This window comes from Acipenser ruthenus, chromosome 55 (genome assembly GCF_902713425.1).
Source record: "Acipenser ruthenus chromosome 55, fAciRut3.2 maternal haplotype, whole genome shotgun sequence".
Lineage (NCBI taxonomy): Eukaryota > Metazoa > Chordata > Actinopteri > Acipenseriformes > Acipenseridae > Acipenser > Acipenser ruthenus.
Window position 1 is genome coordinate 5,669,056 of NC_081243.1, and position 27,159 is coordinate 5,696,214.

Here is a 27,159-nt window from a genome sequence, read left to right on the forward strand (position 1 = left end):
TCCATCTTCAATGCTGCTTCAGACACTGAATCTGCGCTCTCCAAACCAGGAAGCTGATCATTTTCGCAATCACTTTCACTCCTATCCATCTCTTCCAAAACTTCAGAAAGACTGAATCTACTTTGTTTAGGATGCTTTGGAACACTGCTCGACATTTTGTTCGATTTTACAAATTTTATAAATTGAAAAATGATCAGAAAATATTATAAAACCGTGATCCGTTGTGCGTACCGCTGCGCACTCGGTTGCAATAGATAGGGGTATGTTTACTGCGCAGATCGATTACTCTGTAATGGATTGGGCTACAAACAAAGTCAAGGTATCATTGGACAGCTTGTGACCTCCCCTACAACGTAATCAGGGAGGTTTCACCATCATCAGACAGCTGTAAGACCAGAGCAGCAAAACGCACAGCTAGTCGATTGCAGCTGTTGTAGAAGCATGTGATAAAAGTCACATTGCCAAGGGGATATCTCAGCGGTGAAATGACGGATTCGAAAAATTCCTTCGCTGTTTGACGGTAGGAAAACAACGATTTTGATGTTGAATCAGCTTTTTTTTCTCTTTTGCTTTTGTAATAATATTACAAATGATTTATGAAATATAATGTGTAATTGCAGTACCATGTTCCGCCCGCGGGACAGGCGGGGCGTAAGAGGTTTTAAATACTGAAATAAGAAGAAAAATATGAAGGATTTTGTTTCGTTTCCCTCTGATGGAACAGCTTTGGTGCAGAGCGAGGCGATTCCTCTCTGTCTGGGCAGTCGATAGTTTCTCAATATTATTACACAGGATCAGAGTCTATAGGAGTTTCATCGCAGCTGAAATGATTTTTTCAACAGCACTGAGCGGAGCACAGCTTTCCTAACACTTAGTAGACTGTGGGATAGGGTCACACACTGAGAGGCACGCACACTGCCCTGATATATAGCATGTATTCTGAACATGTATAAGTCTTCCAGTGTGTTTCTTTTGAAGTCTATAGAAGATGTCTCTGGTCTGCTGTTGGTGTTTAACTGGGCAGTCTCAGCAGTAAAAGCAAGGGAGGGGCAAGTGGGGGCGTGTCACATCATGTAGTGTCTGATTATCGCAGAGCAGGGGGAGTGTCAAGTCATGTAATGTAGTGTGTGATGGGTTGTGGGGGAGTGCCATGTATTATGCGATAGGCTGATGAATGGGAGGCGTGTTAAGTCATGTGGGGTGCAATTGGTTAAGGGAGGGGGTGTGTCAAGTCACATGGGCGTATGATTGGTGGGCGGGTCACGTCATGTAGCGAGTAATCGCTCTCAGTGTGTACAGCAAGGCTGCTTGCATTCGGGCTTCCAAGAGCAACAAGTTCACATGGACCTGAAATATACAATCACACACACAGAATTACAATCCCAGAATTAACAACACTAATATTATAAGAAATTAGAAGTGTATTAATTATTTTTATTATCATTAGTATCAGGGTAGCAGTGTGGATTAGTGGTTAGGGCTCTAAACTCCTGACTGGATGGTCTTGTGTGGGTTCAATCCCAGGTGGTGGACACTGCTGCTGTACCCTTGAGCAAGGCACTTTAACAAGATTGCTCCAGTAAAAACCCAACTGTATAAATGGGTAATTGCTGCCCTGGATAAGAGGGGCGTCTGCTAAGAAATAATAATAATAATAATAAAAGTATTCATGATGAATTCGTATTATTATTATTTCGTCATGCTGAAGTACAGAATGAGTTCATATGGAATTCAGCATGAATTGCAGACACACAGAATTAAAATCCCTAATAAACACTAATATTATATAAATTAGAAGTGTATTCATCATATTCTCTGACTCACAGCTCCAGGGTCCTGGGTACGATTCTGGCATCAAGGGTCTGTCTTTGTGGAGTTTGCATGTTCTCCCCAATGTGTTCGCATTGTGGGTTTTCCCCGGGTACTTAGTTTTCCTCCCACAGTCCAAAGACATGCTGTTCAGGTTGATTGGTCACTCGAAATTGCCCTCTGTGTGAGTGTGTGAGTGTGTGTGTGTGTGTGTGTGTGGTGCTCTGCGATGGACCGGCGTCTCATCCAGGGTATAGTCCCGCCTTGCGCCCTGTGCCAGCCGGGTTAGGCTCCAGGTCACCGTGACCCTCTAAAGGATTAAGCGGTTATGATAATGGATGCATGGATGATTACGCAAATTATTAGTTTGATTAAGTGTTCAATTAAGTACCACTGGCTTCCACACTGCAGTCTAGCGTTTTCTTTCCCTTCTTTCTCTTTTATCACTGAGCTAGTCAAACCCTACTGCCTAACAAACTCAGGAAAACAAAAACCAGAAGACCCTGAGGTTCTCCAGGACCAGGCTTGGCCACCCCGTGCTTTCCATCTCTCTCCAGTTAGCACCTCTCCCCAGCCCCCTCCTCCTAGCCTCTCTCCTCTCCCTCACCGGATTCCGAAGACACAGTGGATGTAGTTCCACACAGCTTCGCGCAGCATGTTGGTGTCGACTCAGCTGTGCATGGCCATGGTTTTGTAGGTGAGGTTGTAGACAGTCTGGAACTTCTCATCCAACAGCTGCCCCATGTCTGGATAGAGCCGGTTCATCAGAGAGTAGCCGTGATCCTCCCAGGAGTAATCCTGTACAGAGCAGAGCAGAGCAGAGTGAACACAGAGTGAAGACTCCAGCATAGACCAGCAAGGAGCAGAGTGAAGACTAGGTACAAAGATAAATGACACAAAGAAAATATATGAACTAGATACTTGCATTGCATGCATTTACATGCAGGCAGTATTGTGAATGCCGAGTATTCTGAATAGTAATTTCACACCATGTAAACAGGGTATTCCGAATATGTATTCCGAAATCTGGCCGTATTCCGAATAGCATGATTACGAATATATAATCTGGAATCCCCCCATCGCATAGGGAATATTAGCCTTTGTAAACACATTATTCAGAATACCAGTTTTATTTTTTTTTTTTACTGTGTTTTACCTGTGGCAGTCCAAAGCAGAATTCAAAGCCTTCCCCTTATAGTATACGCATTGCTTCATCTCCTCGTACTTTTATAAGACGACGGCTCGTCTGCTGAACAAAGCTTTTGCAAAGACTCTGCACAAATGTATTCACAGTACCTTTATGATGCCAAACTAGTTGCCGACTACGCGATATCTTCCTAATTTGTACAATAGGCTGCTATTACCACTCACATACAGTATTCTTCTTCAGTGAGTTTATATTTTTACATAATGAAGCAGCACACAAAGTATTTTAGCTGTTGCTGCTGATGTGCTGTATGCATTGAATAATGATATAGGTCCTATATATAAATATTTGTTTTATTGCTGTGTGCGCATGTGTGTAGTACGTGTTGCACTGTTAAAGAAACATCAAATAAACGTAGTGGAATCCATTTGGAATAGCTATTCCTACACTCATGTAAACAATATTGTATTCACAATACTCAGGTATTCACAATACTGCCTGCATGTAAATGCTATGACTGTACTACGAAAGACCAGAATAAGACAATACAGACACAGCAATGCTGGCTTGCTTGTGCGTTTGTTAGTTGCAGTACCTGTGCTCGGAAGGTAGTTCTCCCCGCCGGGTGAAATCTTCGTACCCGAAATCAGGGTCCTCCACAAAGCGGGACACACTGGCAGGAGGGGGCCATTTGCTGTCATCTACACAACCAACAGGGGGAGACAAACCCACAACACACAGTGACAATACATTACAGTAAGGACTTTGTGTTTTCATCCCTTTAAACCTTAATTAATAGTTGTTCAGCCGTATCTGCATACTAGATAAGACAAACATTGTTTGAATTAGCAAGAGAAAACAAACTTCTAGCACTCCTAGAAACTAACTAAAGTACCGTGTGCACAGGATTAAAAAACAGAGGGTCCTCAGAGTTGGTCAGAAACAGAGGAGGTCCAGTAACCTCCCAGATGTGGACTACAGAAGTTGGTAACATTTTAATTAAATGCAAAATTGTGACCTGGGTTAGTGCTTTTGCACGTGATCTGTGAACAATAAACTGAATCACAATAAAAAAATTACTACATTAAAAAATAAAAAAAATTAATCACCTCATTTACCAGTGCAGTGAAGATCGAAACACTCTGCAGCATCTATTTTTCAACTCTCTAGTATTTATAGTCTTCTCTTAAGCATTCAAGCGAATAACCCAGAAATATTATTAATTTTAACATAACACTGACATGGTCGGTTCACACAGGACTAAAAAGACACACGACAGTGAGTTTGAAATTTTACAGGAGGTCCCGATGCCCTGTAAAACAAGCGGAGGACTGCTGGGGGTAAAACTAAATGAATGATTCGCACGGGACTAAATTTCACCGCTGATTCCAGTACAAATTCCAGAGCCAACTGAAAATCTGGTGATTTTTAGTCCTATGCGAATAGGGCTTAAAGCAGTGTGGAAAATAATAAACTGAATTCTGCAATGATTAGACTGACGCCAGAACAAAATGCAGGTTTGGAATGAGATGCGATCAATGCACAATGTTGTTTGTTAAATTGTTTGAATTTAAAATAAAGTCAAGAGAAAAAAAAAGTATAAAAAAGAAGGAACTTCTTCCTTTGGAGTTAGAGTTTGATTAAGAAAGAAAGCGAGGAATCGTCTCAAAATCTGTTTAAAGAGACATCACAGGATGATAAAAAATAAAAACTCAAAACTTCATACATCTCCACCAGCAGGAGTGAGAAAAACACCCACATTACCAACAGTGGGATTCCAATAGTTAGGGCTTGATGCTTTGTGCGTCTATTTTTGATCATCCTGTGATCTCTTTAAACTTATTTGAAACCAATTTGCTTCTTGTTTAAACAATGAAGGCATCAACTAGAACTAGAAAACCTGCTGTACTGTGGATCTCATTGGCCATCAGTGTTGTAACACAATAGAAATGTCATATTAGTTGTCTAGTTGCCTATGGACCTGTCAGTGATGGAGTCAATGAGATCTGGTGATGCCTGGTGAGGAGGAGGAGGAGGAGGAGGAGGAGGAGGAGGCGGCTTAAATAATAATCACTTCAAATCAGTGATGAAGGCCAATGCGATCCACAGTCCCGCAGGTTTTCTAGTTCTCCTTAATGACTCCATTGTTAAAGAGTGGATAAGAATGTCAATTGATCAAATCAATCTTGAGGTGCGAGGTTGGCATTCACTATATTCACTGTGAATATTCCTGATTGGCTGCTCTTTAAAAGCTACAGGGAGGAAGAGTTTCTGGTTTTCATCTCATCTGTGCTGCTCTCTGTGTTTTCTCTGAACCTTTAACAATTGAAGAGCTTCATTCCAGAATGCTCTAAATCCATTTTCACTGTTTTTGGTAAATTGATGTTTTTTTTTAATTTTATTTTAGATACTATTAATTACACTATGCAAGACATTTTCTGTTCCTGGGTAGTAAGTGTTATTTCCTAATTGCTTATGCCTCAAAAGTATAGAACATGGCTATTATTCCCCACAAACTTTGCTTTTGTGACCAGGACAGTGATATTTTGAAATGTACCTATTTCCAATGAGAAAACGGGCGAATTTGTGTCTTTTCGTTCACATAAAGTCAGAAAAAAACAACATATGAATCCAAATTAACATGTATTTATACTAAAGTAATACAAAAATGACTACAAAAGATTTAGAAGTGAGTAGTTTTTCGAGATTTACGATTATACTGTAAATCACTTTCACGAATCAGCCCCCAAATGTAGTCTCCCATCGTTTTGAACAATGACTGTTCAAAACGTTTCCTGAACTACTTCTGTAGTTTTGATGTAAATGTAAACTTGGTTTGTTGGGTTGTTGGGGGCAGTTTTGCAGTCAGTTCCTGCCCTGCCCTGTTCTGTCCTGCGGGGGGCACTCACCTCCATGTGCTCCTTGGTGATAAGCCAGGGCCGGTGTGCCAGCAGCTTGTTGAGGTTGTGCAGTTTTTGGGAGGCTCTGGAGAGACCGCCCAGCCACTGAGGATCCCCCACCTGCAAGAACTGAGATACATGGAGCTGGACCAAGTACATACACTGGTGACGAGCCACAACCTAGGAGAGAGAGAGGAGGAGAGACCTTGTAAGTTTCGAAAAGGATCTCAAGTTGTTAGCATGTGTGTGTGTGTTTTACAAGTTCCCATATCTTGCTACAACAGTCAGATTCACAGGTCCAAATACTAAGAAAAAACAATGTAAAGTGCAAAACACAGTACAGCGTTTAGTTGCGGCATTTTTCGTTGTGAAAAATAGAACCATTTGAATTAAATGCTACCATTCACACTGGAGAGTAATCTCTGCGAGAAATACTGCAAAAATCAAAATGGGTTTGATTTCTGGACGAAAAACGCAGCGAGTCCAACACTTGAGGCAACATGAATTGCAACACATTGAAGTTGAAACTCTGGGATCCATCAAGAAGAGACTGGATACTGTCATGAGCAGTATTATCATTATAACCTCTGTACAATAAGACATTTTGATTACCTGCCTGGAGGAAGGGTGGTCCACTTAGCCATGGATCCCCAGAGGTTTTATTTCCCCTAATAAACTGGGGGTTTTGTTTTTCCTCTCCTGAGTGCTAACGGATCATATAAGCAATCTAGCGGACGAGCAGAAGTGGGCCGAAAGGCCTTTCCTCGTTTTGAAATTTCTAATGTTCTTATTGTCATCGTTCTGATGAAGGAGAGAAATGAGAATGCATGTGGGTTCACTATAATAAAATACCACTGACCTGCGTATACTTGATACACACAGCATGGGGAAAATGTTTTTTCGTCGCTACGTGCAGGAGTTACTTGTCTTGAAACAACGAGAAAAAAAAACTCCAAAATTTCCCTGTGTTCCCCTCCCGGTTCCCCTCCCTAATATTTTGTGGTCACGTGACCAGATAAAACCACAAAAAACTAAAACAAAACTTGACACCAATAGAAGTTGTTGAAATGGCCAAGCTTGCAGTGCACTCACCATTATAGCGATGTAGTGCCTCTATGAGAAGGGCAGGGCTCCGTCCGTCTGCAGCAGGCAGCTCTGAGTGCGCAGGAAGCAGCCCAGGTACTCTGGGTATAGCCCCATCACCATGGTGACGTTATCCCGCCGGCTAAATGAGACGAAGGCTTCAATCAAGACCCGCTGTTCTTGTTGGGCAACTCCCTCCTCCACCATCTGAACACACAGAGACTCTTTATATTCACTTTATTTTACATTCAAAACTGAAAAACAGACATCAGCTCCACAGCATAGAACATGTTCTCAACCCTGGTCCTGGGGACCCACTGTCCTGCTAGTTTTGTTTCAACCTAACTCTGAATTACTAAATTAATAAAACTACACCCTGGACAGCATGTCTTTGGACTGTGGAAGGAAACCGGAGTACCCAGAGAAAACCCACAATGCAAACACATTGGGGAGAACATGCAGACTCCACACAGACAGACCACTGAGGCCGGAAACGAACCCAGAAACCTGGAGCTGTGAGACAGCAGTGAATTGCTTAGAACCCTCAATTTAACTAACACATTTGCCTTATCAGAGCTTTTTAATTGCTCTAAACAGTTGGAGACAGACTTGGGGTTAAATACATTTAAATGTAGTCTGCTGAACTATTTGCATCTTACTTGGTATTTGAATATTCTGAAATACGGATTTGCATTTATATTTAAAAGCACAAGAAAGCTTCAAAAATATAATACTAATAATAAAGTAGAGAGACTTTTCATCTGGAAAAGTTTGACCTGAAAGATGCTAACTGAAGGACTCGGAAGTACTTTTGAGAACTTAATTAAATGTAACAATCAAAACCAGCAGACAGTGGGTCCCCAGGACCAAGATTAGTAAACACTGTTTTATATAAACTTGCTTCCTATATATATATATATATACAGACGTGCTCAAATTTGTTGGTACCCCTTCACAAAAAAAGAAGAATGCACAATTTTCCCTGAAATAACTTGAAACTGACTAAAGTAATTGGCATCCACCATTGTTTATTCCATATTTAATAGAAATCAGACTTTGCTTTTGATTTTTTATTCAACATAATATTGTAAATAAGAAAACAAATGAAAATGGCATGGACAAAAATGATGGGACCGCTAACCTAATATTTTGTTGCACAACCTTTAGAGGCAATCACTGCAATCAAATGTTTTCTGTAGCTCTCAGTGAGACTTCTGCACCTGTTAACAGGTAGTTTGGCCCACTCTTCCTGAGCAAACTGCTCCAGCTGTCTCAGGTTTGATGGGTGCCTTCTCCAGACTGCAAGTTTCAGCTCTTTCCATAGATGTTCGATAGGATTCAGATCAGGACTCATAGAAGGCCACTTCAGAATAGTTCAATGTTTTGTTCTTATCCATTCTTGGGTGCTTTTAGCTGTGTGTTTTGGGTCATTATCCTGTTGGAGGATCCATGACCTGCGACTGAGACAGAGCTTTCTGACACTGGGCAGTACGTTTCGCTCCAGAATGCCTTGATAGTCTTGAGATTTCATTGTGCCCTGCACAGATTCAAGGCACCCTGTGCCAGGCGCAGCAAAGCAGCCCCAAAACATAACCGAGCCTCCTCCATGTTTCACTGTAGGCATGGTGTTCTTTTCTTTGAAAGCTTCATTTTTTCGTCTGTGAACATAGAGCTGATGTGACTTGCCAAAAAGCTCCAGTTTTGACTCATCTGTCCAAAGGACATTCTCCCAGAAGGATTAGTTGAATTAAACTAATTAGTTTGAAATATCACTATAATCCAATTATTTATTATCTTTTCTAAGGGGTACCAACAAATGTGTCCAGGCCATTTTAGAATATCTTTGTAGAATAAGCAATAATTCATCTCTTTTCACAGCTTCTTTGCTTTATTCTATGACATACCAAAGGCATGCAAGTATACATGATAAAATAGCTTTTAATTTTATCACTTTTCAGGAGGAATGAAGCATTATTTCAATGAGCTGTAAGGGTACCAACAAATTTGAGCACGTCTGTATATCTATATCCACAGCTAAGCCACGAGACCTATCGTGTCGGAGAACACCACCGATCAGGTGAAAGTGCAGCCGGCTTGCAGACAGACGACTGGCCAACCACAGGAGTCGCTGGTGCACTGCAGTGGTGAGACAAGGATTAACCAGCCAACTAGATCCCTCCCCACCCGAGCGGCTCAGGCTCGGCAAATTGTGCACCGCACCCCGGGGAACACCCTGGGCACCTCCTGGGAACTCGGCCACAGCTGACAGTGGACTAGCCCAGACTGGAACCAGCGATCTCCTTTCGGGCTGTAGGGCGCATCCTGCACTCATGCAAATGCTTTTACTGGATGCGGAGAGGGTCTGTGTTTTGTGTAATAATAATAACTATTAAGGTTTAAAGGGAGGCAGAGGGATGGAAAATAAAACATGACAAACAGAAACCCTATGGATGCTCCTCTTTCTTCTGAAACGCTGTCCCACGCTTGCTGCAGGGCAAGGGATTGTGAAACTGCATTCCTGAACACTGTGTCACCATACACCTGTGACTCAGAGAGGCAGTCAAACAGCATTGCCCAGAGGAGCATGAAGTGTGCCAGAGATCACAGCTGAGGAGGGTCTAGTGCAGTGGTTCTCAAGCCTGGTCCTGGAGCCTCAACCCTCACCTGCTGGTTTTTGTTCCAACCGAGCTCTCAATTTTAACTGAACCCTCAATTTAAAAAACTACATTCATAATCACAGCTTTGTGATTGGGGTGGGTGGGACGGTATACAGGTGTACCGGTATATCACGGTTTAGACTATGAAATTATTAAACCATCCACCAAAAAATGTGATACCGTCAATACTGTAATGACGTCATTGTTCCCAGGGTGCATTGCTAGTTTATTTCTTTGTAGAATCTGCAGACGGGCAGTCGTAGCTCAAGGAGGGAACACCTCAAATCTCTTTAGCCACCTCAAGGAGCGACCCATAATTTATACAGACATTTCCAAAGTAAGATCAGCGAGTAGAACTTCAAAATAGTACGCTTATGATTACGCGACACATACAAAATCATTAAAAAAAATTAACTAGTGTCATTTGCTTTGGTAAATTAAACACAGACACAACCTCTTGTATAGTGCAGCAGTATCATTATTATACATCACTTAGTTTGTTGTGGTACAAGTGCGAATAAATGAATACCGTAATATTACGATAACCTACGCAGTATTTTTTAAATTAGATTTCATACCGTCCCACCCCTAATTGTTGATTTCAAGTTATGTATAAAATTGTATAAGGAACTTGAAATCTCTGACTTTCTGTGCTAAACAATTGAAAAAGTCTAAGCAAACTGTTAGTTAAATTTAGTTAATCTGAACCCTTAAATTATTTTAAAACAGACAGATGGGAGATTTCAAGTTAAATATAAAATGGTACAAAGGAACTTGAAATTTCCAACTTCAAATTAAGCAAATTATTTGTTCAATTGAGTGTTCAATTAAGTAATCGAGAGCTTGGTTGGAATAAAAAGCAGCAGACAGGTGAGGGGGTGTAGCAGGGCGATAGAGAGCCCTGCTGTGTAAATGTGTGTTTATTTTTAGAACAGGGTTTCCCCCTCTGCCCGTGTTATTTTGTGTGTGTTTGTTTGTTTGTTTATGTATTATTATATTTATGCTGGCGAGGTGCCATGTGTTCTGATATTATTTCTGTATGTTAGTTATTGTGTGTAAATGACGGCGAGCGCCGTGTGTTCTGATATTATTTCTGTATGTTAGTTATTGTGTGTAAATGACGGCGAGCGCCGTGTGTTCTGATATTATTTCTGTATGTTAGTTATTGTGTGTAAATGACGGCGAGCGCCGTGTGTTCTGATATTATTTCTGTATGTTAGTTATTGTGTGTAAATGACGGCGAGCGCCGTGTGTTCTGATATTATTTCTGTATGTTAGTTATTGTGTGTAAATGACGGCGAGGGCCGTGTTTGTTATTTGTTTATTTTAAAACGTGTTCTGGCAGAGGCGAGATTGGTGCTCGTTCGCTGCCAGGAATAATTAATAAACCTCATGCAGAAGGTGGCCATCTCCCGAATTAAGTGATTTAATTTGTTGCTAATTGGGAGATGGTCACCTGCATAAAAACCGGCAGCTCTCTGCACTCAGGGTGGGTGTACGAGAGGACAGAGCGAGTGAGAGGAGCAAGAGAAAAACCGAGACTTTATTTAATATACAGTGACAGCGACTGCCCAGCCTGACCTGTATATTATTTTGTGTTCAAGATTTGTTTTGTTTAAATATTTATTTTCGCTCTGTGAGCAAGTTTCTTTTTGTTCAAATATTTATTTTTGTTATTACTTGAATTAAACTGGTGCAAGCCTTTGAACTGCAGTACTTGTTTGGTGTCAGTGTGTTGCTGCCTGACGTCATCGCTCAGCCGTTCCTGTCACACGGGGTTAGAGCTGTGCTAAATCAATCCTATCAGGTTAAGGAGCACTCACCTCCTGTGCTGGGGATGAAGAAGCTGGGACCCCTGCCCAGTGGCCGTGGGATCTGGACCCCTCGCTCCTGGGGAGAGACGACAAACAATTACTAAAGAATCTTTTTTTCATTTGAGAAATACAGCTGAACTTAGATGGGTGATTCCGTGTGTCTCATACGGGACATTCATTCAGACAGGTTTTTGGTTTCTGTATCAAAAATTGCTTTGAAATTGAAGTAAAAAATGTTTTTTTATTACCAGTGTAAACCAAGGGTATTAATCATTAAAGAATATGTGGTCAGTACTATGAAATATTTATTAAAATGTAGGGAGTCGTATGAGACAGGTTTCAGTGCGACACTACATTTTAATAAATATATTCTTATATATATCACATATTCTTTAATGTTTAATACTCTTAGTTTACATTGGTAATATACTTTGTCAAACATATTTTGACTCATTTAAAAGCAGTTTTTGATACAGAAACCAAAAAGCTGTCTGAATGTCCCGTATGACACCCACGGAACCGCCCAGATTTATTATTTCTGCGTGCCTTTGTTTCATCAAGTAACTATCGTAATGCACTTTTTTTCTGAGATTCTGGAGTATTTGGTCTCTCGCTTGCAGCTTATTCTGAATACTGCTGCAAGAATTTTAACCAAGACCAGAAAAGCTGAACATATTACTCCTGTCTTGGCTTCCTTACACTGGCTTCCCGTGCAGTTTAGAATGTATTTTACTTTTAACTTAAAGCCCTTAATGGATTAGCACCCAGTTAATTACGTTGATCCCATACACTCCTAAACGTACTCCTAGATCTCAGAATTCAGGGCTCTTGGTTATTTCAAGAGTAAATATGAATCACAGGAGGAAGGGCCTCTTCTTGTAAGGCTCATACAACATTGAATGCTCTGCCTGCTTTCATTGAAGAATTTTATTTTAAAATTTTCTAAATCAATTTTAAAATCGAGATTGAAAACTAATTTATGTAAGAAAACCTTTTCAGTATAGTTTTGTATTTATTGTATTTATTTAATATCCCGTGTCACTGGTTTAATATGTTATGTATATGTGTATCTTGTTATACTATTTTTTTAAATATACAAATAGAAGCATATTCTAACATAAGTCTATTATTTTGTAATTGTATGTGTATTATGTTTGATGTTTTCTGTAAAGCACCAAAGTGCTATATAATATGAATGAAATACATACATAACAAAATGCTGCTTTCAGACTTCCATGTTCTTTAGCACTATTCATTATAGAAGGAAAGTCCATTAAACACAGTCATGCCACTCTGAGCTGGAGCTGTACAGGGTGCATACAACTGATGTAACATGCACTGAGTGGTTGTATGAGTGAGAGAAGGTAGGGAGATGGGACTTTTTGTCAAGATTAACCAACAGCTGACTTTTGAGGACACAACCAAGCACTCAACCCTTAACAAGAAACGACTTGCTGCTCCAAAACAGCATTCAAAATGTTCTTAACACGTACCAGAGTTGGATAAGTAGAACACAATGTACAACTTTACACAGCCATCTATACAAATATTTAAACTGCTGTGAATATGATCAATAAAAACCAGAACAAAGGGAAAAACAATTGCTCTGCAAACAAACAATCAAGTCAGTCTGCTGAGAGGAAGTGTTGAACACATGCCTGTTTCTCATTTTCAAAGTAAAACTCCACTAGAAAAAACTACTGGCAGGAAGCCTGGAGCACTGAGAGACAGAAATCTGGTTCCTGGCATTAAATCTCAGAAGACTCCTCGCAAATCAGCATATACACAAACACCAAGCCGTAAGAATACACTAAAGCAATGGTGGGGAACTCTGGTCCTGGAGGGCTGGTGGTGTCCCTCCTGGTTTTTGTTCTGTGTCCTAAATTACTTAATTGGATCAATTATTAACAAGGAACATGTCCCCACCCCTGCATTACACAGTTTGCCTCCCATCCCTGATAGCATATTGCTCTGAATATCAGCCAGGGTTTTTCTTCAAAGTAAGATCTCAAAAATACAACTCAACTTATATTCGCAGACTATGACAAGTCCAATTGACACCGGTGCACCGAAATGTAAGCACATATTACTCAGGCATTGTAAAAGACACCTATGCGTTGGTGGGGAGTGATTGTAGCTCAGTCTCTTGTTGCTACTGAGGATTTTGTTTCAAGGACACTGAACCCATTGGACGTCACAGCCACGGTCGGAGGTGCAACTCCAAACACACTTGAGGGTCTCCAGCCTGCCACTCACAGGTGACCTGTTGCTGCTCAGATTTAAAATGGCTCAACATTTCTCAAGCAAATGCGTATCTGTTGGAACGGGGTCATTTGCAATGAACTGCCCTCCATGACTTTTCATATGTCGAAAGAAGGGGTGGAGGACCCTTGTCTTGGAGGTGGTGTCCCTCCCTGCTTTTGACTGTTTTTTGTGTGTGTGTATTGTGTGTGTTTGTTTATTTTTATATCCTGACCACTTTTTTACACTATTACATTGCAGTCTACAGTGCTCTTCTGTATGCATGATTTCTTCACATGTAGACTTCAGAAGAACTACATTTCCCATCACTCCCATTATAGATACATTAGCGGGAGGACGATGAGAAATGTAGTTCTGAAGTTCTAAAGGCTGCATGTGAAGCCATCTTGGAAACAGAGGACTTTAAACTGCAATCTAATAGTGTAAAAAAGTGGTATCAATAAATAAATAAAAAACAAAACACACCTTAAACAGTTGTAGCAACATATGGGAACATGTAGGCCTAACACACACAAACACAAAGACAACCTGAGTTCCCCTAAAGCCATTTTTCAATTCCAGTCCCCATTCCCTTTGAATTCATTCCAATTCCTGTTATTATTATTATTATTATTATTATTATTATTATTATTATTACTGTTCTATGACATAGGGCTGGTTTCACAGACCCTGACTAGCACCAATCTAGGATTTCCTAACCTAAATTAACACAGAGTAGTCAAGATTAGTGCTAATCGGGGTCTGTGAAACCAGCCAATAGTCTTTATGCCACAAGGCAGGGGTGGGGAATCCTGTTCCTGGAGGGCTGGTGGTGTCCCTCCTGGTTTTTGTTCCAACTGTCCCCTTAACGACTTAATTGAACCAATAATTAGTCAACTTAAGTAATTAGGATACGGTTAGAACAAAAGCCAAGAGGGACACCACGGGCCCTCCAGGACCAGAGTTCCCCACCTCTGCTATAGGGCTTTATTATCTGGATATACAAGCTGACATAGCCTATTCATTATTAGCTTGTATACAGCAGTGGTTCTCAACCCTGGTCCTGCTGGTTTTTGTTCCAACTGAGCTCCCAATTACTTCATTGAACCCTAATTGAACTAATAATTGGCTTAATTTGACCTTTAATGTTTAAAAAAAATTGAATTTACAAGTTCCTTATACAACTGAATACATATCTTGAAATGTCCAACTCTTTAAAATAATTAAAAATCTTTGATCAGGCAAATTATTAGTTGATTAAGAGCTCAGTTGGAACAAAAACCAGCAGGGTAGTGGTACTCCTGGAGCAGGTTTGAATATCTTAGTTATACAGTATTTGTTGGCTGCTAAATAATAAAGCCTTTGTTGTAAAATGATTGGAACTGATTAAAGGGGAACTGTGATTGTGATTGGAATTGAATATAAAAGAATTGACCCCAAAGTCTGTTCACAAGGTTTCAGATTACAAATCACTTTCATTCTCACAACAAGAAGAGTTACTACCAACAAAGTTACAATAAAACTCCAGGAGCAAGTGTCAGAGTCTCTTCCTGTGGAAAGACAGACAGCAAAGCAAGGCTGAGAGAGATTGATAGGGACCTTCCAAAACAGGACATCCCGTCACCCCATCCCAACACCAAATCACAAAAATAAAGAACAAACTATGAGAAAAATACACCAGGAAATACCTACATTTAAAATTCTGTTTCCCCTTTATGTTACTTGAGAGTAGGGGTTACCAATCCTGGGCTAAGCCCCCTATTCTAGTGGTCCTCAACGCTGGCTCTGGAGAGGCTCTGTGGTTCTCAACGCTGGCTCTGGAGAGGCTCGGTGGTTCTCAACGCTGGCTCTGGAGAGGCTCGGTGCTTCTCCACGCTGGCGCTGGAGAGGCTCGGTGCTTCTCCACGCTGGCGCTGGAGAGGCTCGGTGCTTCTCCACGCTGGCGCTGGAGAGGCTCGGTGCTTCTCCACGCTGGCGCTGGAGAGGCTCGGTGCTTCTCCACGCTGGCGCTGGAGAGGCTCGGTGCTTCTCCACGCTGGCGCTGGAGAGGCTCGGTGCTTCTCCACGCTGGCGCTGGAGAGGCTCGGTGCTTCTCCACGCTGGCGCTGGAGAGGCTCTGTGCTTCTCCACGCTGGCGCTGGAGAGGCTCTGTGCTTCTCCACGCTGGCGCTGGAGAGGCTCTGTGCTTCTCCACGCTGGCGCTGGAGAGGCTCTGTGCTTCTCCACGCTGGCGCTGGAGAGGCTCTGTGCTTCTCCACGCTGGCTCTGGAGAGGCTCTGTGCTTCTCCACGCTGGCTCTGGAGAGGCTCTGTGCTTCTCCACGCTGGCGCTGGAGAGGCTCTGTGGTTCTCCACGCTTTCCAAATGTACCCTTCAGAAGAACTTTGAGAACTACATTCCCCATAATCCTCATGTATCCGTGATGGGGTGATAGGAAGTGTAGTTCTGAAGTTCTTCTGAAGGGTACATTTGGAAAGCCATCTTAGAAACTAAAAGGTGGAAAAGTGGTCAGGGTATATAAAAAGATAATAACATCTTACTTACAGTTGTAACAACATATGGGGACATATAACACAAAAAACAACAAGTTCTCCTTTAAGTGAATAAATAATTTGAACTGTTCCGTTTGTAAAATGTTGTTTAAGATCCTTATAATTTTATATCCATCCATTATCATTAACCGCTCAATCCTTTACAGGTTCGCAGTGAGCCGGAGCCCAACCTGGCACACACAGTGCGCAAGGCAGGACCACACCCCGGACAGTACGCCAGTCCATCGCAGGGCACCACACACACAGGGCAATTTAGACTGACAATTTTATATGCATCTTGAAATCTGTTTAAAATAATTACAAAGCTCTGATTAGGCAAATTATTTAAAATTACGTTTTCAATTTAGTAGTTGGAACAAAAACCAGCATACACATACTTTATCAATTTCTTCAGTAAACTGTACCAAAATGGTACCCAAATGTAGAAATGGGTCATTGGGGCTCCCGAGTGGCGCATCCAGTAAAGGCGCTCCACGTGAGTGCAGGATGCGCTCTATAGTCTGCAAGTCGCGAGTTCGAATCCAGGCTATTCCTTTGCCGATCGAGGACGGGAGCTTCCAAGGGGCGACGCACAATTGGCTGAGCGTCGCCCGGGGGGAGGGAGGGTTAGGTCGGTCAGGGTGTCCTTGGCTCACCGCGCACCAGCGACCCCTGTATTCTGGCCGGGCGCCTGTGGGCTTGCCTGTAGCTGCCCGAGAGCTGCGTCGTCCTCCGACGGTGTAGCTCTTGGGTGGCTGCATGGTGAGTCTGCAGTGTGAAAAAAAGCGGTCGGCTTGACGGCACACGCTTTGGAGGACAGCCTGTGTTCATCTTCACCCTCCCAAGTCAGTGCAGGGGTGGTAGCGGTGAGCCGACCGTAATAAAATAATTGACCATTCCAAATTGGGAGAAAATAATAAAAAAAGATAATTGGCAACGACTAAATTTATTTAAAAAAAAAAAAAATGGGTAATTTGTACGTAAACTGACTAAAAGTCACGCTTTGGAAAAAAGCGCTAGCCAAAGTAAATTAGATTATTATACAATCCTTAAACACAAAGAACCAAGCAATACATGCAGTTCGGTATTGCTCTATGTAACCAAACAAACACTTCAATTCAGTTGCAAATATTTGAAACATTTGTAGCTAAACAAAAACTAGCATAAAAAACTTTTTTCTAATAATGTATGTGATTTATGAGCTGTTCCTCCATAAACCATCCCAAAGATGGGACGCGTAGATGTATGGTTTTATTTTTGATATAGGGCAAAATGAAAACTAGGTCGTTTGAGTATTTCAAATGGTTTAAACAACATTTAAATAAAGCGATACGGTTACAGAAATCGACTTTAAAAAATAAATACAACAGTTAATTATTATTATTAATTTCTTAGCAGACGCCCTTATCCAGGTTGACTTACAATTACAATATATCACAACATTTTTTTTACATACAATTACCCATTTATACAGTTGGGTTTTTACTGGAGCAATCTAGGTAAAGTACCTTGCTCAAGGGTACAGCAGCAGTGTCCCCCACCTGGGATTGAACCCACACAAGACCCTCTGGTCGAAAGTCCAGAGCCCTAACCACTACTCCACACTGCTACCCGACAGTGTTAATTAATGCAAACAAATTGTTTACAATTGAATCATTGTTTACACGAATCAATTTGAGTACATTGTACTTAACAGTAATATTCCAAATAATTTGTAACTTACCCGCACGCAAATACCAGCGCTGAGATGTAATGGGTTAATGTACCCGCACGTACTTTACACACTGTTCATAAATTTAGGCAACCTTACGTTACTGTATTGGCTAACTACCCGGTATTTTTCAGTGTTTTGTATACACACACACAAAAGTTTAAATGCCAATAGCTAATCCAGAGTCTTAAAATAAATTACAAAATGTACTTAATGAAAGTGTGATTTATATCTATATTGAAAACGATGATCAAAAGAACTTTAAGATAAAATACAAGCACTATTTCTTCACTTAAAAGAATGCAGCGTACTCCTGTTCCCGGCTCAGGCTGGCTTTGATGTCCAGCTTTGAATTATTTGTTTTATAAACCCTCTTTCCAATTTAAGTGACACATGTTGCATTTCACATTCTTTTGGTTTCTGCACGTATCGCTTCAAAGGTCTCGTCGCGAGGTTGTGGAGTGCGAGTTTGTTTCGTCAATGGAATAAGGTGAAAATTCAATATGGGGCGACCGAGCGCAATACACAGCGACTCAAGACACACACACGACACATTGTGAACATGTGCAGGTTAATCTCGTAAAAGAGTTACCAGGGATCGCTGCATTCATTATTAGGGCTGCTCACCTTGACCCTCTAAAGGAATAAGCGGTTATGATAATGGATGGATGAATGAATGGATCAGTAGGGCTGTGAAGCACTATACTGTATTATTTAAAAAGACTTGGTTATTTTTCATGTTACCTATTAAAATTGGTATTTTATTGTATTGAAATCTGCAACTTTTTCTAAGCTAAACAGCTTAACTTAAGAGTTCAATTAGGGGCTCCCAAGTGGTGCACTGGAGTGCAGGGCTATTATAGCCCGGAGGTCACTGGTTCCAAATCAAGCTATGCCATTTCCAGCTGTAGCAGGGAGCTCCCAGGGGGTTCCTAGGGGGCAGCACACAATTGGCCAAGAGCCGCCTTGTTGGGGAGGGTTCTAGTCGGCTGGTTAATCCCCGTCTCACCACTGCGAACCAGCGACTCCTGTGGGTGGCCAGGCGCCTGCAAAGCCGGCTGTGTTGTAACTAGATCTGCGTTAGTCCTCTGATGGCGTCACAGGTCTGGTTGGCTTCACTGTGGGCTTGCAGTGTGAAAGAAAGAAAGAAAGCGGACGGCTTGATAACTTGAAGCATGATTCAGAGGACTAAAGCTTGAGTGTGTTTGTCTGTCTCCCCCTGTCCTAGTCGAGTCACAGCAGTGCGGAGACAGGTCTTAAAAACAATTGGTTATTCCAAATTGGGGAGAAAATGGGGGTAAAACAATTGGCGATTCCAAATGTATATATATTGGGCAGCAGTGTAGAGTAGTGGTTAAGGCTTTGGACTCGTCGTGGGTTCAATCCCAGGTGGGGGACACTGCTGCTGTACCCTTAAGCAAGGTACTTTACCTAGATTGCTCCAGTAAAAACCACACAGTATAAATGGGTAATTGTATGTAAAAGATAATGTGATATAATTGTAACAATTGTAAGTCACACTGGATAAGGGTGTCTGCTGATAGCAGAAAAAAACTATGAACTTTCACCCCTTGTTCACTTACACATTTTAAAGAAGAACTCAAGTTGTTTTTGTGTGTGTTACATGTTCCCATATGTTGCTATTACAAGTGTTTAAGTAAGGTGTGTGTATTGTTTTTGTGTATTTGACATCCTGACCACTTTTTTACACTATTAAATAAATTGCAGTTTATAGTGCTTTGTTTCAAAGATGGCTTCACTACATTTCCCATCACCTCCATGATACACACGTGAGCAGGAGGAGGATGGAAAATGTAGTTCTGAATTTCTTCTGAAGGGTACATGTGAAGCCGTCTTGGAAACAAAGTACTGTAGTAAACTAAAATGTATTTAATAGTGTAAAAAAGTGGTCAGTATTTTTTCTTGGTTAAAAAAAAAAACATTAACACTGTCTGTTTGTAAAATGGCTTGTGTTTCTACAATGCAACCATCCATCCATCATCAACCGCTTAATCATTTAAAGGGTCGCAGTGAGCCAGAGCCTAACGTGGCATACACCGGGCGCAAGGGAGGACTACACCCTGGACAGGACGCCAGTCCATCACAGGGCACCACGCACACACACACACAGAGGGTAATTTAGAGTAACCAGTCTACCAGAACAGCATGTCTTTGGACGTGGGGGAAACCGGAGTACCCAGAGAAAACCCACACGAACCCATTGGGGAGAACATGCAAACTCCACACAGACAGACCCCCTCGGTCGAATTTGAACCTAGGACCCTGGCGCTGTGAGGCAGCATCGCTAACCACTACACCACTGTGCCACCACAATGCAACCAGTAAAACAAAATACAGTACTGATGAAAATAACACAGAACTAGGGTAAAGTACAGTAGACAGCGCGCACACACGCGGTACATATCAAAAACAAAACAAGAATCTGACAGCTATGGCTAGCCAATTCAGATTTCACTAGCACCATATGGGAATATGTAACACACACACACAAAAACTTGAATTCCCCTTTAAATAAAGATCAAATTGAAGTCAGCGAGTGAAATGTAAAAAAAAAAAAAACTGAACAGTACAGACCTCTTAACTCTGCAAGGATAGAACATTTTGTTCATCCCTGATTACAAAAAAAGAACTCCTTCATTAAAAATAATAGTACAAAGAAATAGTAGTCATTTAAAACGTCAGTATGGAAGAAGGTAGTACACCCTGACCCACAACTACTGTATTCAACAAAAGAGGAACTTTTTAGATACAGTACAACATGTACTTAGACCAGGGGTGAGGAATCCTGGTCCTGGAAGGCCAGTGGTGTCCCTCCTAGCTTTTGTTCCAACTGTGCTCTAAATTACTTAATTGGATCAATTATTACCAATTAGTCTAAATTTAGAATTGCCAATTATATTGAAGACCACTGCAACTCCCACAGTGATTTGGGAGAGGTGAAGACAGACAGACAAGCGCACTCAAGTGTCCTCTGAAACAAAGTGCTTCAAGCTGTCAAGCCATCCACTTTCTTTCTTGGATTTGAACAAGCAATCTCAAAGCCTGTGTTTGAACAAGCAATCTCATAGCCTGGGGAGGGAGGAGAGAGGGAGGAGAGAGGGAGGGGGGAGGGAATTCACATATGCAGACTGACAGAGGATCATTCCACAGCCATTCCTCATCCCGACTTACAGTTGAATACCAAAAATACATAAAATAATTACAATACAATTTAAGAGGAAAATACAAAATACAATAACGTCAGTACTCTTGAGCAAGCAGGCAGGTACTAGACATGGATATCAAAGGCATTTAAAGCATCTAAACGCAATCATTTATTGGATCCCCATTTGCTTTCAAATGCATTTAAATGCAAATACATGCATTCAAAACATTTGACACAAGTATTTTATCTAGATTGCTCCAGCCAGTAAAAACCCAAACTGTATAAATTTGTACCAGAATTTGCATGTAAAATGACTAATTGTATCAGCTTTGTGGGAAGATAACTTGAAGGCTTCAAAATATATTTTAATTTGTTTAGATTCAATTAACAAAATGGCAAGGAATTACAAATATTAACACTGAGAAAGACTTTCTTTCTTTTTAGGAATTGACTTAATTGGAAATCACCTACAGTACAGTACCTTTACAACTCCACCCACACACCACGCCCCCTCCACACAGTCAATCAACAGGCTGTGATCACAGAGATCATCCAAATGTCATAGTATACACTTTTGCCCTGTCTTTTTAGGCTGGTTAAATACGTTGGTTTATATTTGTATAAACTTAAACAACAACGTTGGAATAAATAAGAGAACGTGTCTGTGTTTTAGTGTTTTGTTAATGGGTTTTAAAAGGACAAATAAATCGCTTTAAAGTTTACCAAGGTCATTTTGCATACCCTGCATTTGCCAGAGGGAACTCTTCTTTTGCTTGATTTTATTGTTTTACAATTTCCTATTTCGGTTTTCCGTATTACTGTACTGTAAATTTATCAAGGGTTTGTTTGAATGCTATACTTATACTTTGTTCGAATTTCTTACACTGGTGTGCTACGGTGGAGAACATTCGTTTTAACTTGCAAATGTGCCTGGGAAAATGATTTTTGTTCACATAATTGTTTTTTCTAAATTAAAGCTAGCACGAGTCGCACGTACACCGCGTCCAGCAATATTCACATACGTAAACTGCCGTTTCACACATCATTCACAGCCATAGAAATACAGTTTGCTGCAGATCGAGTTACATTACACACATTCACGATCAGCCAGCAGCATTAACATTTAAGCCAAGTGAAAGCGAAATCCGAGTCAGGAAAATCACATTACAAGATCAGAACGAGGCATGAAAGACAAAAATGTAATATTCGAATAAGTTAATCAAATTATTGAAGTTAATCAAATTATTTGACAGCAGAACGATAATTCAATTTGTCGACTGGAGTTAGGTAAAGATTTGAATTCTAATCTGCTTTCCAAGGTATATTCTCACCTGTGCTATTCGGAGAAGCTGTGTTGTTTTCTCCTTGATATCACCGAAAGGGCAATTCCGGACGAATTTGCTCCAGTCCCACACGGGCTCAAACAAGGCCGAGTCAGCTGGGCTCGACTCCCATTTTTTACTGGTCTCAAAAGCAAAAACACACCATTCTAAATATGAACACAAAATGCGGTTATATTCTCAGTCAGAAAGGCACAGCTGATGCAACTTATGTCAAGACCTGTAATCAGGCCATTTGGTCAGGAAATGGGCTCTTAGCGTTTACGGGAATTGTAGTTTTTAATTCGAGCCTTCCCCAACCTAATCAAACATCTCAACTCACTGGAAATGACTACAATTCCTAGGATACATTGCGACAAAACCGGTTCTGTGTTTGATTGGTTGGCTTCTGAATACAATAGCCAATCGCAAGTGCAGCGTCTATTTATAGAAACCACGCTGGTATTATTCATTACATAGGCGGGCTGTGACTTTGAGCTTAAAGGTACAAATTTAATACAAAAAATAAAATAAAAAAGTGCAGTGCTGTCAGTGGCACACTAATAATCAGCCTGTGCGTTTGTAGCAACACACAACACCTCTAATCTTTATGAAATATCGCTTAAAATATACTATTAGCTGGCTTCTCATGAACCAGGACCAGGGTTGGAGAAACACTGTATTGGATGGGGAGAGATGCTCTCCAGGACCAGGGTTGGAGACACACTGTATTAGACAGGGGGGGGGGGGGGCAGGGGTGCTCTCCAAGAACAGGGTTGGAGACACACTGTATTGGATGGGGGGGGGGGGCCTCTCCAGGACCAGGGTTGGAGACACACTGTATTGGAAAGGGGGGGGGGCTCTCCAGGACCAGGGTTGGAGACACAATATATTGGACAGGGGGGGCTCTCCAGGACCAGGGTTGGAGAAGCACTGCAATATAGGAATGGAATTGCCTACCTACCACTGAAGTCTCACAATACTCCTTATAATGTTTTGAAATCAAATGCATCTTTTAATTCATCAAATAAGAAAACACCTCCAAAATGTCTCTTAAAAACCTAAATTGAAAGAAATGATAACCATAATAATACATGTTCAGCAAAGCTTTATTTAAGACACATACAGTAAATCAAAAGAAAAATATAAAAAGGTAATACAAAATGTAATACATGGTACAAATCACTTGTTTTTACAACTATTACACATTAAAATGATTTAATAACAAAAGATCACAGAGGCAGTCAATAAATCATCAATAACTAAGGATAACAGTCAGTGATTAGTAACTGTCAATAGTCAATAGTTACTCAGTGCATCACTCAGCATTTCAACACAATCTTACATTACATGTCTCATAAGCAGATATAATCGAAGAAATAAACATTAGGAACACAAAGCACCTTTAAAAAAGCTCTAGTACTTTATGATCTAAAACCCATTAATGGAAAAATGATTACTAAATGATAGTAAAAAATATAAACACTGAAAATGTCATTCTAAGTGTAAAAAAACCTGTAAATATTTAGTTAGAATTGAAATATGTGGTTAGAATTGAGTTAAATGAGAAAATGTATGTTATTGCTAAGATTATTAGGTAGTACCCTTAATACTGTAATTATGAAGAGAAAACTAAAGTTTAGATTTAGAAGTTTAGATAACTGTCATGGAGACTGTTTCCATGGATAAAATGAAAGTTGGTTAATTATAACATTACTGAATGTGTATTCTGTGCATGTATTCAGAGAGGAAAGAGGTAAGGCCTATTTTTGTATTATTTAACTTTCACATCATGTAATTAGCACAGCTCAAGACAGTGTAAACACAATAAAACATAGTAAAAAGTGAAATTTGAACAAAAAAAAAACATTCAATTGCTCCATTACCATTTTCGCTCAGAATAAATTTATTTGTATTAAAGAGTTTACATCTCACACTCTATCAATAATTCTCCATCTGAACACTTCTATACTAATGATTCTTTAAGAATTATCACTATATTAATCAAGTTTCTCAGCTAATATTTTCCCTTCCAATCTGTTCAATGACACTGAGATAATGATGACCACTAGGGGGAGCTGTTTGTATTAGTTTAACCTTCTATAGCATGCATTATAAAATATTTATACTGTATGGTCGAGAGAAAAAAAAATCTTAGCATTTTTGGGAAGCTATTACCAAAATATATTATATATATTTATAAATATATTATGAAGTGTTAGTTCAATTGGGAACTTACAAAAATAATGCCCTTTATTGATTTAGACTTACATGTTCTCCCCATGTTCGCATGGGTTTTCTCTGGGTACTCCGGTGTCCTCCCACAGTCCAAAGATGCTGTTCAGGTTGATTGGTCACTCTAAATTGCTCTCTGTGTGAGTGTGTGCTTGTGTGTGTATGGTTCCCTGCGATGGACTTAGTCCCACCTTGTGCCCTGTGCCAGCCGGGTTAGGCTCTAGCTTACCACAGTGACCTTCTAAAGGATTAAACAGTTATGGGTTAGGGTTATGGATGGAAGGATTTAGACTTATCTGGAAGTAGCTCTTACTTCCAGATAAGTCTAAATAATTCCATGCAGAAATTCAGCAATTCCAGAATTGAAGCTACCTGAGCAACAATTGTTACCTGCAATAGAGGGTTAAAATAGCCAGAGTAATTTTTGGCCTTTCGTCACATGGAAGTTCACGGTTAGAACACATAAAGACATTTTTAAAAAGTTTAAGACTCATTAATCCAAGGTTACACACCTATTTAATTAAGGGGGATACATGTGCACAACTGATAGCAATATCTCATTAATAAAACCCTTTCATTCAAAATATAAGAAGTCAGAAAGCAATTTCCAACTAACAATATTCCTAATACAAAGATCTGGGGGGAAGTATTAATAATCTAAAACACAAGAAAGGTAATGTGACTGATCAGACCTCTTTATTCTGTAAGATTAACAAATTTTAGGAAGTCACTGAAGGTGTTTTGGTCCTGCGTTTTGAGGAATTGTTCGTAAAGATTTTTATTTATTATTTTATCAAAAGATTCCTCGACAGTATTTTGCCAAATAGATTTATTCCATTCATCTATAAAGGCTCTTTGAAAAACATTGTCAGGATTATTCATTAGCATTCGACCTTTCTCCAAAGCCTCTTCATTTGTTTTAATCAATGTTCTCGTTTGTTTTACTTTTTGCAATCCCAATGTTTGTTCTAAATAGTCAGGCATGTAATCTTCTAACATTTTCTCAGTGATTTCCTGTTTAAGGTCTTGAACTAAATTGCACTTTGCTTGACTGATTATATTTAGTTTAGCTAGATGGTCTCTGCAAAACACTTTCAAATGTTCCCACAGGATATCTGTATCTTTTACTTTTGTTTGTTTCAGTATACTTTTTAATTTACTTTTATTTTTATCAACAAATCCACTGACAATGTTTTCAGTGTATAAAGGTATGCCTTGTTTTAGATTATCATCCATGGTTTTTATATAGTCTCTTTGAAAGTCTATGAGTTTAGCATTTGTATTCTGATCTGGAGACGTATAGATTTTATACATATCTTGTTTTAAAGACTTATCTTGAGTTGCATACCACTTGTCAAATCCCACCACACATTTCATCCTCTGACTATTATACCACTCCTTACATGTGTCAATAATAAATTGAAAACATGGCTTTTGTTGATTATTTTTAGTAGGAGTTTGACAAGGAGTGTTTAAACTATACCAATATACCGTTTTTTTGGTGTTTTCTTGTCTTTTTAGTATTTCTAGTGCATTGTTATCCAGTGCTTGTTCAGTATGTAGATTTTGTTTTTTAGACGTTGATATATCTGTCCCAAAGACCTTCACTAATTCATCATCTTTATTTTCGATATACAGATAGACATGTTGACGTGAGTTCTGAACTTCTGGAAAATCTATTTTTCCTTGCGCCTTAATTCTTGAAAATTTGTTTTTAATTTCAGGATCAGTTGAAAATCCAGTTGGACAATGTACAAGCATACGTTTGCATCGAATCTTGGTGCTCTTAACTTTTCCATGTTCAATGTCATCCAATCGCTTCACTTGCTTCTCAGCTTTGGATGCCAATTTATTTCCCATTTCTTTCAGTTTCCCTGCCATTTTTTTCGATGTTTTCTTTACATTTTGTCCTGCGATTATACCTGTCCTTTTAAAATTCTTTACATTTAACAATTTCTTTGTCTTTTTAAACATCTTGCTGCCAGACACATCTTTAATCTGTTTCTTCAAAGTTTTCCCAATCTTGACACTCTTTTGGGGGATTTGCTTTAAAACTTTTCCTGTTTTCAATGAAACTTGCTTAATTAATTTGACAGTGTTTTTCGCTGTCAGATATGCTGTTTTTATTGTTTGGCCAATAGACTTCTTAATTGTTGTTTTTATACCTTGTTGTATCGCTATTTTCATTTTCATCTTCATTGCAAGTACTGGTAGTTTGACAGAAGCCCTTATGGCTTTACCTATAGCTTTAACCCCAGCTTTTACCCCAAATTTAAATCCTGTTTTTGCTCCATAAGCTACAGCAGAAAGAGCACCTCCTGTTACCAAAATGCCCAGATCCATTGCAATATCAATTGCTGCACCCTGAAGGCTCTCTATAGCCACATCATTACACCCTTTCCCTGCATATACTGCAGCTCGGATAAGGTTGTAAAATAAAGAAACAACTGGTATAAATCCCATAACCATTGCTGCTTTCTCTTCAGCTTTATCATAACAACGTGAACATCTTAATAATTTGTTATCTGCTATAACATCTTTTAAAAG

The 27,159-nt window shown here is 40.0% G+C and overlaps 1 pseudogene; it reads right to left on the reverse strand.

Moving 5' to 3' along the window:
- Positions 1–600: 600 nt before the first annotated feature.
- Positions 601–26,493, reverse strand: LOC117401650 (sestrin-2-like; annotated as a pseudogene).
- Between the last annotated feature and the right edge of the window lie 666 nt (positions 26,494–27,159).